Here is a 15,287-nt window from a genome sequence, read left to right as displayed (position 1 = left end):
GTAGAAATGTTAATTCAACAGCAACTGAAACCTTCCACAGTTCTTACCATCTAAAGATGATGATTCTCAGCAAAGAAAAGAGGGGCCTGAGCATACTGTCCTTGCCGAAGAAATTATAGGAATATTCTAGCTCTCACCTACACTACATGTCACTACATGCAATGACATAAACAGCAGGGGCTGAGGGTGAGTTTAGAAGTGGGTTTGGGATGGAAGCTCTGAAATCATATTATACAGCTCTTTGCCCTGGGTTTGCTCTGGGAGAGAGGCTCATATATCAGCCCATTCCCACCATGCGCCTCTGTGCAGAATCTTTCTGTGCAAAAGTCTAATTTGACTGTACAAAAGCCTCAGGACACTTCCCTGCGTGCCAGGCACGCTCCTGCCCTCAGCACCGAGGAACCCCCTGGTGCACACGCGCCAACTTCCAGGCGCTGTGTCATCCCTCGGGATCCCCGCTGGCTCAGACCAGGAACGCTGGAGAGGGAAAATGCAAGAGTTAAACAACTTAACTCTCTGGCTGTCGGGCCGCGGGAGGGGGAGGGAGCAGGGAGGCAAAGCATCTGGCTTCCCTGCTTCCCTAACAGCCTGGCGGGAAGGCTGCTGTCAATTCCGCCTTCTGCCTTGTTGGAAGAAAGTAGAAGTGACAAGAGGCCCTCCAGGCAGGCAGCCAGGAACCAGAAATTCAATTGAGCCACCTTCTAAAACTGGACTTCTTTTGGAGACCCTTTCCCTGAAATTGTTTTGACTTAAAAAAAAAAAGGACTGTCATCGCGGTTCAGGGCCAATTCATCACCCCTGGTCTCCTGGCTCCGCTCCCTCCGCGAGAGCAGGATTTGCACAAAAGGATTGCAGTTTTCTGGACCGCTCTGCAACCAGCCTCCCCCACAATAAATACACAGACATAAATATGCACACACACACACACACACACAAACAGTGTTATTTATAGGTGCAGGCATTGCCACAGACAGAAGCGCACACGGGTGTGTTCCTTTGCTGGATAACGTGAGGGCTGGAAGTGCTAAAGCAGCTGAATTTGCTCCACATTCGCAGCTCAGGAAGCAGAGTGTGGGCCATACGGTCTGTCCCCAGGGCTTAGACCAACTGGTTATTGGCTGGTGCTGTTGTTCCTCTAACAAGCCCCTGGAAATATCGCTGGGGCTGCAGAGAAATGCAGCTGGAAGAGCCTTTCCCTGTCAGCAGCAATCTGTCACTCCGGGATCGCACCCGCCTCGTGCAGCACAACAGCTCCTGAGCTGCGTGTCAGAGTTAGCACAAAGGTCAGTCTGCAGGTAGGCTGGAGGGGGGTTCTTTATTCCTGGGAATGTGCAGCCAGCTTGAGGCACCGTCTGGATGCTGCAGCAGGAATTCCAGCCTCACATATGCCCGGCTATAATTTCAAACGAGGGAGCATTTCCATTACAAACCCCATTTTTTTTCCCCATGGATTTATACCTCAGCTATTGGGCTCTACTTAGGGGTGGACCTTCTTGACAGGCAGGGAGAAACTATTTTTCCTGTCCAACGTTTAAACCCAGCTCAGCCTCTTTTGGTTGTGAGATGGAGAGGGAAATTACGTATGCACACAAACACTCCCAGGCACACACAAAAAGCTCACACAAACACATGCCCACAGAGAGATCTCCTACAAAAAAACCCAGACAAGCCAATGCAAATAAGCTCGATTTTAAGAGTTGAATTAATTTGACTCTATTATTCTAAATTATTAACAAGTTCCAGCAACCTTAGAACACAATAACCACACTTTCATCTGGGTTAAGTGGAAACAGAGAACGTGCACCGATATAGATGATATCAGTACAAATCTGTGACAGCAAAGTTGGAGGCAGAAACCTGAGCCCCTCTCCCTGCAGCAGTGTGTTAACAACCCCTGGATGGTTCCTCTCCCCTGGAATATTCCAGTGCAATGAATCACCCTCCAGCAGCGCCAGAACCCCCCTATTTTCCTGGCTGCCAGGTGAAACCTGACCTGCCCAGCACTCCACTCTGTTTATGACTTGCTCTGCCTTACTAAGCCCATTTCGGTGGGGTTTTTTAACTCACTATCGATTCTACTTTGATGTAGTCCAATAAAGCACATTGACAGAAGCAATTTATGTTGGCCAGTGTCTCCAGTTCCAGGAAAGCCTCCCTGGCATATGAAGACAGGTTAATCCCCTGGCAAGTACCAGCAATACCCAGTTATCCCAGTTTACCAGCTTCATTCAATCCATGTACGTGACTGAGATGAGGAACAACATCTTGTTTCTCCCATTCCCAAGCAGAAATGGGTATGATTCTCTCTATGATCACTTCCCAACACCCCATAGAAACACTGGGAAATGTGACAAGGATTTTCCCAGTCTTCAGTGGAAAATTCTGCAAGTGGTCACTGAAAGGAATTGAGCATTTCCTCCCTCCTGATGGCACAGAAACCAATCAGGGCTGGCACTGGTACCAGCAGGGCTCAAGCACCTGGAAATTATAAGATGCTCCTATTCCCATCTGCTGCACAGGTGTGTAAATGCAAATTTTGTGCCACAAAAATCTTGATCAGGCAGCTAGGAATACTATGGATTTATCCCATCAGCTGGAGCTCCCCATGACACGCTCTGTTCCCTCTTCCTTTCTTGGTTTCACACCCAGACCTTCCCCCTGAGGCTGGGGAAGCACCAAGAGTATCATTCAGGGAAGGTGTTCAGTAGCTGCTTAGGTGGCTCCTTGGTGCAACCTAATAGTTTCCTTGCCTCTTGCTAAGAGAGGGTAGAGGAGGAGAGCTGGGAGCTGCAGGGATTGGAACACTGAGCCAAATTTAGCCACAGGGTAGTTTAAAGTTCCTGTTGCATTTTTCATCTAAGTACAGCAAATCCCCCCACTAAGCACCAGCCCAGGTGGCCACAGCTCTTGGAATGCTAACTGGGTGAGCAGCAGGTATGGGAGAGGGCGTGCAGCCAGGGATAGCAGGGAGCAGCTGGAGAGGGACAGTGTCCTTCCAGGCAGGCCATTAATGCCACCTGTCAGCAGCACCCAGAGCCGGGCCCCGCTGCGGGGCGGCTCCAGAGGCATCCAGCCATGCTGGATTCTCATCCATCCGAAGCTTCCTGCAGTCACCAAGCACTGATAGAGTTTCACTCCTCACCAGCTGGAGCCCTGGGAACAGGAACTCTCTCCAGAGCAGTCCAGGAGCTCCTCCACAGGGAGGAGGATGAGGGGTGGATCAGAGAGGCTGCACTGTGAGTGACACATCAGAGAGGGCCATCGGGCTCCTCCTGTGTTAAGGAGAGCCATGGGTGGTGAAAATGCAGCTCAGCACTTACCAGAGGAAAAGGATATAAAGAAAACGTGGCCTTAAACCCCACCTGGATGTGCTGCCTCCATGCCAGGCTCCAGCCCCAGCTGCAGGAAGGGGGCAGTGAGGGGCAGGGCACATTTATTTGCCATCAGACCACGAGCACCTAACTCAGGGTTCTTCATCTATCAAAAGAAAAGCTGAAGAGCCTCCTGTCTCCTCTCAGAGAACCCTGCACAGCACCAGAAGGAGGAGGGTCTCCCCCCCCACGGATCCCCCCGAGCTCCACGGGCAGTTGGCTGTGCCCAGGGATGACGGACAGGCGGGTGGCTGGTGAGTGTGACAGCCAGGCTGGAGCACAGCGGGAGAGCCAGGAACAGGGAGAGGGGCTGCAGCAGCCCTGGGGGAGAAGTGATGGACACAGGAGTCTGCACTGCCTCAGCCTGTGGCCCCCCGGCACGTGCCTCCCCCAGGATCCACCACAGCTCCCATATGGCAGTTTCCGAGGGATTGGACCGCTGGGGCCTGTCAGGACAAACACACGGCGCTCCCTGGCATTCCACCCAGGAGTTATGGAGCTGTCACTCGCCCAGGCTGTCTCCAAACAGTGCCAGCAGGCCTTGCTGCATGGCCTGCTTCTCACCTGATTGGCATTTTTGGATGCTGTTACCGAGAGGCATTTTTGGAGCTTCGGGACCTGCTGAGGAGAATGAGGCCAAATTCCCAGCCCTTCTGCCTTCCCACTTCTGCCCTGCTTTCTCTTTTCTGGAAAGTTTTCCCATGCTAAGTATAGTTCTTTAACAGGTGCATGACCAGAGGGGACTGTCAGGGACACAGCTGTCCCCACAGAGGCCTGGATCCATCTCCATCTGTCTCACTGGAGCTATCCATGCTGCCTAGCCGAGCTCCTCGGACACGGGCTGGGGGAGCAGCAGAGATGCAGACAGGGAGGAAATACACGTGCACACACACAGGGAGGATGGTTATTCCAGGGAATGCCACAAACAAAGCCTCTGACATCAAACTAATGCATCCTTTGAGGTTTTAAAGACCCCTTGCCACACGCAGGCAGTCTGCCAGCTAACTCATCTCTCCTCCTTGCCATGCTAACAGCCTGATGCCAAGGTCAGGCTCTAAATGAAAGCTGACTGCTCTGCAATCCCCTGTGCCTCATTTGGGGATGCCACAAGACTCGTCAGAATCAGTGGCAGAAAATATTTGACTGGGGCCACGGCCAGTGTGATGCCTGAAGGGGTTCCCTTGCCCAGCTGCCAGTCCTGACTTCCACCCTGCCAGCCCCACACCAAACTCCTTCCAGCTGGGAACCAGGGCTGGGCTGCAGGTGATGTAAGACAGAGAGCTGAGATCCCTGGAACACCCCTCAGAGTGGACAGTGGACATCAGGAGGCACCTCCAGATGTGCACAGTGGTGACAAGGTCCTAACTTTGTGGGGGACAGGTGCTGGGGTGACCCTCCTGGACATGGTTGTCTCAACACTGTGTAGGGGTTACAAAAATATCAGAAACAGGGATAAGCAACGGCCCTGCTCACAAATCAAAGGTGCTTCCTAACTCTAAAAGGTCCTGGAATAATTTCAGGCTGATCAGACATGAGGAAATAAGCATTTTGCAACACCCCACTGTGTGTTGCAGCAGGAGCAGCTGATCTGGTTCACAGATCTGGGTCCCAGGATGTGGCTCAGCTTAATGGGAGGGTGATGAAAACCATCTGCAGGGAACAGGGTGGCACTGGGACATCACCACCACTGAGAGGACAAAGAAGGAGGTTTCTGCAGTCAGACTGTGCCACCAGAGAACCTGCCCCACGCTGTGCTCCAGCCACAGAGTCCCAGGTCTGCACTCAGGGAACCCAAAGCCCAACTCCCTGCTCAAGGGCAGCATCTGAGGCTGCAGGAACCTGAGCCACAACCAGCCCTCAAAACTCTGCCTGGGGCTCAGCAACATGGTGGGACGGGCTGGGTGAGAGGGATGTGTACAAATCCTCAGCAGGGGGAAAAGCATTTCCCTTCTTCAGTTCTTTGTTAAAACGAATGTTAAAATGAAACCACACTGCCGGTAGCAAGGTCTGCCTCCCAAAGGAAGAACCCTGTATCCCGGGATCTGGGGCACTGCAGCTGCAGGGACGAGCTCTGAGGCCAGGGAGGTGGCACAAGGCAGTGACAGTGCCATCTGCACTGCCCAGAGACCCCTCCCTCCTCAGGGGCTCCTTGGCAGGGCTGGGTGCATGTCATAGCAAGGTTTGGGGCTCCCCTTCTCCCAACACCCACTTTTTACCAAGGCACTACTCTAACACTGTCACACACGGACAGCAGGAGTTTTATCAGTAGGAAGAGCAGGATGAAGTTCAGATTTACTAACTCCAGCACTGACTACAGGGATGGCATCACCTGAACCTGCTTCTTCAACTCCCTTCTCTTCTCATGTCTCAATTTCCAGCCCCTGCTCCAGTTTTCAGACCTACCTACGATGACTTCCCTTCCCTCCTTTCACGACCCCTTTCACACAGAAGTGCTGACTGAAGCTCTTTGGGTCTCCAAAGACTATTCCATCATCTCAGTGCTGCTGGGGCTGCCAGGCTGAGTTATCACAGGTCCTGCCCTCCCCTGCCATTAATACCTGTTCACCAAGGCAGCTCTGGTCCAGCCCAGGCAGAGAAGGACAACCCCGAGCTGCAGGAGTCTCCCACAATAAGGGAAGAGGTATCAAAGGGGAAGAAGAGGAAAACAAATATACCCCAGGCATCTCTGGATAGTCATAATGGAGCTTGGATGGCCCCAGGGAGGGAATGAGTTACTGGGAGTCACAAACTTTTCAGCTCACCTTGCACCAAGGAGCCTCCAGCCAGGCACCATCCCCAGCCCTGGGCACAGTGTCCCACAGCTCCCATGTCCCAGTCTGTCTCTTCCTGTCCCAATCCAACCCCTTCCTGCCAGGTCACACTCCTGTCCTGCTGTCAGGACCTCTGTGACTGTGCCAGCCAATGCCTGCAAGTCATCTTCCTACCAAAGCCCAGAGTAAACCAAGCCAGAAGCAACACCAGCACTTGAGCAGCACAGCTGGAACATCTACAGCATTATGCAATCCCCTGCCTGGACAGACGTGGGATTGAGAAAGGGTTTTACTGCCCTTCCATGTCCTCATCCAGCTGAGAAAGAGCTGGATGAAAAACAGAAGACATGGGTGAAGTTCTCATTGTTTTTGCTTTTAATCCCAGATTCAGAGTGCCTGAGCTCCAGACTCCTGCCAGCACCCAGCAGTGGTCACGCCCTGAACAGGACCTGTCACCAAACACGGGAGCTGGGCCACCCAGCACCACACACCCAGCTAAGGGATCTGAGCAGCCTTGGCCAAACCTCACTGCACCACCCAAACAGCAACCCAGCGGGGTCTGATGCACCCCATGGATTACAGCTGATAAACTAAGAATCTGTAACAACATTGTCCAGACAGGGATTGGCCCCGGGAGCCCCAAAACACCCAATTTTACTGCAAAGCTTTTCAGCCTCCAGCTCCTGGGGCCCAGCATGCCAAATTCCACTTTTGTTACTGTAAAAATGGCATTCTCAGCTTTCACAGCTGAAGACTCTGAGAACATGGTTCAAGGATGAAACCCCCTCCTCCCCAGACCTACAATAAATAAAGAGAGTTAAAGCCACATTTGTAAACTCGAAGGATTTGAAGCCAATTTTGTGACCTTCTCAGGCAGTTCTGGCATTCTCTGTAGTTGGGAGAAGTGAGGCAGAACAAAGGGGGCTTGACCAGAGAACTGGGATGGCTCCATCCCACATGGGGATTTCTGGAGGTGGAAGGGCTGGCAGAGAGGAGGCACAGGGAACAAAAGCAGACATTTGAGAGACATTTACAAATGGATTTCTGAGCCAAAATTTCCCCGCAGTTCCTCCTGCACATCTCTGCAAACCAACCTGGCCGCTGCACGTGGGTTGAGGACAATTTAACCTGCAGTCTGAACAATAGGATTAAGCACTGGATCAGCAGAAAAATGGTTGCAGATCCGTATGATTGTTACTGGAGAGTGATTGTTTCCCTGAGCACAGTGTGCAAGTGTCGGTGCCTTTGTGAGATTTAATGGCCCAATTATCCCAGGCTGTGCCACCTCCTCCCAGTTCTCCATGCCCAGCCCTGCTCTCCTGCCTCCATTCCCTCTCCTGTTTTGCCAGCAGGCAAACACACCTCTGCCACTCCTTCCTGGGTAGTCCTTGATTTAACTTCCCCTGTGCTCAGGGATGCTCAGGTGGTCTCTGGGGTGGGTATGTCATCCTAAAGATGGCTACTTGGGAGCAGGGCTTCTTCCATGAGTGAAAATCTAAGTTTTTACTTAATTAGCAAAAATCTAATCAAAAATTCTTGTTAGAGTTGAAGTTGTGCCAAGCTCTCCTCCTAAACATCACGGTGAGTCACCATCCTGGTCTCCAACAGCTCTGTCCTCTGTCACTCACCACCTGCTCAGTAGCCCAGCAGGCTCCCCCTGGCATTCCCAGCAAGAGGTTTGGTGGGATGTCCAAGGAAAAGAGGATTGACAGGGCACTGACAGACAAGAAAGTGCTTCCATCACCTGAAGTAGCTGTGAGGAGGTTACACCTGGCCATAGATCAACCAGTCTCCTGTTAGCCCCACACTCCCCCCCCCAAGGAATATCCTGCAGATATTCTGTGGGCAAAGAGACTCACCTTTGGTACAGAGCAACACCTGAGCCAAAACCCAGCCCAGCCATGGGAATGGTCAGCGCTGCTCCTCCCCAGCACGGCGGGGTAAGGCCACAGGGAGAGTTAACCACAGAATTCCAGAAGGGTTTGGGTGGGAAAGGACCTTCAAGACCATCTTGTTTCACTCCCTGCCACAGGCAGGGACACCTTCCACCAGACCAGGTAGATCCAAGCCCTGTCCAACCTGGCCTTGGACACTTTTAAATTAATTACAGAGCTCAGAAAAGGGCAGGGACTGGCTGGGGTGGGGAAGGGATGAAGCTCCCCTTTGCTCTCCTAACAGCAGCCTGTGGCAGGTCATCCAGGACCTATCCTGAACACCATCAGCTCCTCACCAGGACATCAGAAAAGCAGTATAACAATCAGAATTGGAGAGTTTCACCACAGGATTGGAGATTTATGTGCACAAGAACAGCATCTGCAGTGACTCCAGCTCCAATGACAACCAGAGCAGCTCCTGACTCTCCTGCTGCCTGCCAGCTGGGGTCAGGAGGGAATCTCCCCTCACAGGGAAGTATTGCACAATTATGGGCATTATGGGATTTTTATGCCTTCCTTTAAGGCATCCGGCTTGGCTTCTGCTGGAGACAGGATGCTGGGCTGGAAGCACTATTGGTCCGTTCAGCTCAAACAGTTTTTATGTCCTAATACAAAATTAATGGTTCTCTCACTGTGACTCCATGTGGCAAAGCTGCCTGCTCCGGGCATTCCAACTGGCAGAGAGAAAGTGGGGCTGAAAACTCATTTCCTACACCAGCACAGTCACCCCATGCTCTCTGGGGAGCAACCTGATGCTGGACCCTGATGGGCTGCAGTGCTGAGCTCCTGCCTTGGGGGATCTCTCATCCTCCTATGCCAGGGATACGAGATCCACAAATCTCTGGGATACGAGTGGGTTGTGCAGGCACCTGTGTCCCCTAAACCTGACTGTGCCACCTCTTCAGCAGCTCTCTCGCTGCCTGTCAGGTTAGGCAGGAACAGCTGTCTTAAAAACTGTGTTTCAGGATCCACATGGATGTTCCTTCCGATTGTGTGGAACAACAGCTCATCCATCACTCAGACAGCCAAGGCAGAGCCACTCATCTTGACTCGGTGACACCTTTTATCTACAAACACCCAGACTGACTCACAACCAGCTGTGAACCCGTCAGGAGGTTTTTACCAAGCCAAGGGCCTGTTTTCCTGGCTCCCATCCAGTATGGTGCTGGGGGCTGGAAGAACTGCTTGCTCCCACCAGGACTTTTTCAGGGTTCAGCCCCCTGTGACTGGAGCAGGCTGGTTTTGTTGAGCTGATTATTTTGGTGTCCAAGTGGGAGCCGAGCTCTGCAGCTGCCCTGTGTATGGTCGGCTTGTGGCTTGTCCTGAGGGAGTCCATGGCACTGCTGGGAATTCTGACCCCGGAGTCCTGACTCAGGTGTTCTGCAAAACCACAGGACCTGCTGCTTCCAGGGCCATCTTTGTGCTCCTGCACCTCTGCTGGGGACAGCACAGGGATGGAAATGGCAGGATTTGACCTGCTGGACCCACAGCAAGGAGAGTTTTGAGCAGCAATTGTCCACCCACACAGTGCAGCTCCAGAAGCCTCTTCCCTTTGTTTTGTGTCCAGCTGTAACACTTCAACAAATCCCACCATCCTCATCTTCCTTCTTCCATCAGATCCTCTCGAACACCTCTCCACCCCACTGAAGGCTCCTCTGCCTCCTCCACGCCACTGCCATTCCCAGCTGTCTCCCACTGTCTGCATGGCACTGCCCAGAGCCCTTTCCCACATTCCCTGCCCTTCTTGGCTCATCAGCTGGGCAGGTCCCAGGCTCCCCACACGGCCTGAGCCACCAACCTTGCTGGGGCCTGCAGGGTGACCCCAGACAGCCCTGCCCACTGGGCAGATGGGGCTGGAGTCAGTCAGTGGGCCCAAGAAGGCCTGGAGGAGAGCTGGCACTGTGCTGGGTTGCCTTAAAGGATGGGACCAACCTCCCCTAAAGCAAATAATTGTGCACTATGACCTTATGAGGGAGCTTCCACCCTGACCCAGTTGGCAGGCATCTTATTTCACTGGGGAAAAAGGGCTAAAAAATTAGGACCTGACTCTGAAATAGGGAATTTCTCCCGGTGGTCCTTAGACCTCAGTGACAAACTGATGGCACAGAATGATGAGGCAGAGAACCAGAGCCCCTGAGCCCACCCTGTGACACTGAACAGTGCTGTCCCTGCTTTGCCCCCTCTAACCTCAGCACTGTGCTGAACTCTGCCTTCACCTCCTGGCTCTGTCCAGGGGAACAGTGTCCTTATTCCTACGGGGATGCTGACCAAATCATAAAGATGTAATGACATTGTCTGGGCTGACATGCTGATCGATGCTTTTCATGCAAAATTATGCTTTCTGCGACTAATAAATATTGATCCTTTTTGTTGCTGTGTAGCACTGCAATAAAGAGTGACTTAAATGTCTGCCAGCACTGAGCTTCCTCCATCGTTTTCCAGCCCCCAGCTCCCTGGCAGCATCCCTTTGCATGTCCTACTGACACTGGTGCCAGTGCCTGATCCCAAGGAGGGCACAGCACCTCTGTGAACATCCACCTCCCTCCGTTTTTCTGTCCTTTGAATGGTACTTATGTTACAGTGGTTCCTGGGAAGCAGCAGAAAATAAATGGAACTGGAGGGAGTGCTGGGGAGGGGGAGCAGGGTCACGTCCTGGGCACGTTTAGGATAATAAACAGGAGAAATTGGGCCAAGTGCAGAACAAATAGAAACATTTAGGGCTGCTTGGCAGGGGGATGGTGTAAGCTCAGTGGGCTGGGTCAGACGGCTGCAGACTCCTTAAATCAAAGCTCTGGAGCTCGGCAGCGAGTGCCTGGTGACAGGCTCTGCTGGACACAAGGATCCATTCAGCCCTGCTGAACTGATCCAGGTGGTAGCAGCCCTGCTCTGTTTGCTCCTCTCCTGGAGAGGGGTCAAGCAGGGCCCTGCACTTCACACCCACTTGGCTCCCTCACATCCACACCAGAGTGTCCAGCAGCAGGGGCTCCTGCTGCTCAAGGGATCCCAGAGGGATGTGATGGCACTCTGGGGTTGTGTTCCTGAGCTCTCACAGAGCTCTGGGACCCTGTTTTTTCCAGGTCTCACTGCCTCTTCTCCTCCCATCTCCCCCCATCACGGGCAGAAGAGCCCTTCCCTGTCTCCTAGGAGCTGCACTGGAGAACATGAGGTGTGAACTCAGATCTGGGACTGCAAAGGGATTGATGATGACAGGAGGAGGCCTGGCTTCAGTCACTGCTGCCTGACAGCCAGGCAGTGATTGGATTTGTGCTCTACACATATTTTGGGATCAGACTAAGGGATTGGATCCATACTTATCGTGAGCAGAGGGGTTCAGCTGCAGCAGCGAACCACAAAGAAGGAAGGGCCAAAGGTCCATGGTGCTCTGTACAATCTCAGGGAAATGTGTCCTGCTCCCCCCCTCCCCACACAGACAGCTGAGTGCTGAGAAAGCTTTTAAGGCAAAAAACCTATAAATAAAGAATGCTGTCCCTGGAACATGGAGCTTAAAATATGATGGCATCTCCCCCAGACTGTGAATGGGTTCCCTGAAGAGCTCCCCCAGTCCTGAGACCCTCCCTTTCCCCACTCTCCTCCTGGGAAAATTGGAGAGGCAAAGGGCTGCTGCTCCAGCAGATTTGCAGGAGTGGGAGTTGAAGAATCAATGAAGCTCTGAAAGCCAGTGGGGAAAGTCATTCTGCACCTTCCTGACACCAGGAATAAATGATTCAGCGCGAAAGGAAAAAAAAAATACAACAACCCTCAAATGAGGCTGGAATTACCCACTGGAGAGATATTTCATCTTGAAGAATTGTGTTTGCTGCAGTGTTCATCTCACTGAGCCACAGCAAGGCTTTAATATCCAGCAAAAGGTCAAACCTAAATGGGAATTGGGAGAGCCTGCTGGAGCTCCGACGCCAGCGCCTGCACACACAGCCGAGCTCCCAGTGCCTCACATGGAGCAGCCACACTAGGCCAAGGCCTGAAACAGGGAGTGGAGCTGAGCTGGACTGTGCAGGAATAGCTCCCTCTCTGATGGGATCCCAGGCACAGCTCAGCCCGACCACGTCCTGCACTCGGTCCCTTTGGACTGGGCACGAAAGGAACAGACCCGCCTGCCTGGGCGCCTTGAGCAGGGTGAATCTGGGGAGAAGCTTCCCGATTTTCCACTCAAAGGATCTAACTGATAGAAAAGGAAGGCAGGATTTCAAGGCACCTGAGGGCTGCAGGGGGCAGCTGTCAGCTCCTCCTCAGCTGGGACATCAGTGCTTGAAGGATGCAAGACACTCTGCCAGTGCCCTGGGCCTGACCTGCTCCAAGCTCGGGGTGGTCTGGGGGCAGTGGGAGCTCTCTCCTCATGCCCATCAGCTCCCCATGGACAGACATTTCTTCCCACTTTTCCCAGTTCTGCCTTGGTACTGCTGCTGTCTCCCTCCACACACACACATCTGCTCAGCCTCTCCTTGGTTAATGTGCACTCCTTCCCTTGGACTCAGCTCTGCCCTCTGGGAGCCTGGCATCCCGGCATCCCTATCCCAGGCTATAGTAGAGTTCCAGGGAGGAATTAGGCAGACAGGAGGTGGAGGGAAAGCAGAGGTTCCCAGGCAGCTTCCTCCCTCCTCTTCACCATGACAAAGGTGAGAGTCCAAGAGAAGGAAGGAGTGAACTGAGCCCTTCCTGTAACATCCATCGTCCTCCCAAGAGGGAACAATGCAGGTCAGTGAGCTGAGCTGGGCAGAGGGGGATGTTACCTAAAGCAGAGCTGAAAATCTGCTTAAACCTTGGGGTTTATAACAAAACTGGTCCCAAGCTACAGGTAAACTGCAGACTCTGCAATGAAACAGGAAGATTTGGGAACTAGCAGCTCTCCTGACAGCCCTGTGCCTTCCACCTGCCACCTCGGTCATCCAACATGACCTGGAGCCCTCCTGCTTTCCTGTTCAGGACCAGCCAACACACCTCTATCCTGCCCTGCCATTCCAGGTGCCCTTTCAGCCCTTCCTGATGAACAAGCTGCCATTCCTGATGGGCATCCTGTGCCAATGTGGATAAACATCCACTGGGGAATCACCTGAAACTACCACTCTCATTTCCACTTGTGACTCAAGCCAGACTTCCCTATGTACAGAGAGATTAAATTTCTCTAAGGTTAACACAAGATAAATTTTTGTTCAAATATTTACAGTTAAAACTCACCAGAAAATCAACAGGATTCTGCTGGACAGTGCTCAACCACCCACAGCCCCCAAAGGCAAACAGGGGTTTACGTGGTATTTAAAGCATCCAGAGGCATCCAGAATTCAGCCCTCCCAAGTGTTCCCCAGGCCAGACTGGGTCCCTGCCACACATCCATGGCTCTGAGGGAAGTAGGAAGAGGGAAGCAGGAAGAACTTGCTGTCTTTTTCTTCTTAATAATGGTGACCACGTGGACACAGCCAGAGTGGGTCACCAGCCCCTCACAGGGTCACACTGACAAAGGAGGTGGAGGCCATCTCTGAACTGCACCCAGCAGCCACATTCTTGGGAAGCCAATGCTGTGGAAAAAGGGGTCAGGTTGCTTCTCCCCATGTTTGGCTTTGTGGAGCTGTTTGTGTCTCCTGGATCCAAGACCTCCCTGGCAACACAGCGGAGCTGTCGTTTGGAGATCTTCTCCTTTCTATCCAGGATGTTTAAATTCAAGCCTCAAACTTGTGGTTGGCAGGGAACGGGGGCAAACAAACAGCCAAACAATCTGCTGTCAGTTCCTGACAGTCTGGCCTGCAACATCCCTCCTGTCCATGAGGAATGCCCGAGCACAGAGGCATTGGCTCAAGGGCCTGTCACAAGAGTTAAACTGCTCAGGCTTAAGTACAAGAGAAAATTAGAAAAAAAAAGAGAATAAATGTATGAAACATTTGGGCTTTGCTCCCTCCTCTATAAGGTCTGTTGTTTCACTGGCAGAGGGAAGGCTGAATTCACCCACAGCTGCACTGAACATCTGGGGGCTTGAGGAACATCCCCTGACTGCTTCTAAACCTTTCTGTTTGCTGCTCCCCCACCTCTGACCCTCTTTTTGGCATGCCAACCTCCATTTCCAGCCCCCCTCACCCACTGTTCCTGTGTGCAGTGTGTGCACTGAGGTGCCAGGGGTGCCTGGGAGGTAAGTACAGCTCATTTTGACAGAGCTGCTGGGGAGGTGCAGCAGCTCAGGTGGAAACCACCCTCTCCTCTCTCTGCTCCTTTCCAAAGCTGAAGGGGTTAGAGGGAAGCTCACCTCTGTGAGCCAGTGCTGAGGAACACTGGCTGGAACCCTGCATGAGAAGCTCTGAAGGGAGCACAGACATCCTCAGGTGTTAATCCCATGGGATGAGTTGGCTTAACAGCCTCCTTTCCCTGGGTGGACAATCAGCTTCCACAGGGAGTCAGTGACTTTCTGAGACTTTTCAAACAGACATTGCTTTCTGGGATGAAGCTCCCACCTCTGAAGGGTTCTCATCTCTCCCAGTGCCCTGGGGCTTTCTGCTCACATACACTCTGCTCTCTCACACAACACATCCTGCTATGCCACCCCATGTCAGCTTCCCTCTCTGCTGGATGCAGAAGCATTTCCATACAGCCATGGTGTTTCTGGATGATCCTTCAACTCCACCAGGCTCACAGGGAATGCAGGAGTGTACATGACTCCTTCCTCTGGGTTGTCACCATTGTCCCCTCTGACAAGGCAAGCCCCAGCCCTGCAGCTGGCAGGTCAGCATTCCCTGTGCTGCTGAACAAGGAAACACAGAGGAGGGAATGCAGACAATATCCTAAACAAATCTGCTGTTTACAAAGTCCCCTGTAAACTGTTTACATTGCTGGGGAGAAACCATAGAGGAACAGCAGCTGGACCGTGTTCTTCCCAGTGGGAAGAACTCCACTCCTGTTTGCTGCACTCCTGTGGGATGGAGTGGAGCTGATGCATGTCTGGAAAGGCTGCAAACGCATGAAAGGAAAGAAGAGGCAGCAAAATCCCAGTACCACCCACTCCCCCAGCCTGCCAGGACCTCTGGCTGCCTCAGCACTGCCTCCCAGAGCACACTCCGAGGGACATGGCATGTCCTTGGGGTGCAAGGTGGCAAGGGACAGCCAACCTCGGGCTGCTGAGCAGTGCCTGGGGTGGTGAGGCTGCTGGCAGAGGAAGCAGTCCTGGAGGAGCCAGCCCTGACCCTCCCTGGAGCCCCTTGGCTCTCAGACAC

General features: G+C 52.8%; 1 long non-coding RNA gene across 12 annotated transcripts in view; it reads right to left on the bottom strand.

The window, feature by feature from the left end:
* LOC116792915 overlaps window positions 1-15,287 on the bottom strand; it is a 103,564-nt gene that overhangs the window by 62,454 nt on the left and 25,823 nt on the right. The gene's annotated exons all lie outside the window — the stretch shown is intronic.

This window comes from Chiroxiphia lanceolata, chromosome 12, assembly GCF_009829145.1.
Source record: "Chiroxiphia lanceolata isolate bChiLan1 chromosome 12, bChiLan1.pri, whole genome shotgun sequence".
Lineage (NCBI taxonomy): Eukaryota > Metazoa > Chordata > Aves > Passeriformes > Pipridae > Chiroxiphia > Chiroxiphia lanceolata.
This window is presented reverse-complemented; position numbering and strand designations above follow the sequence as displayed.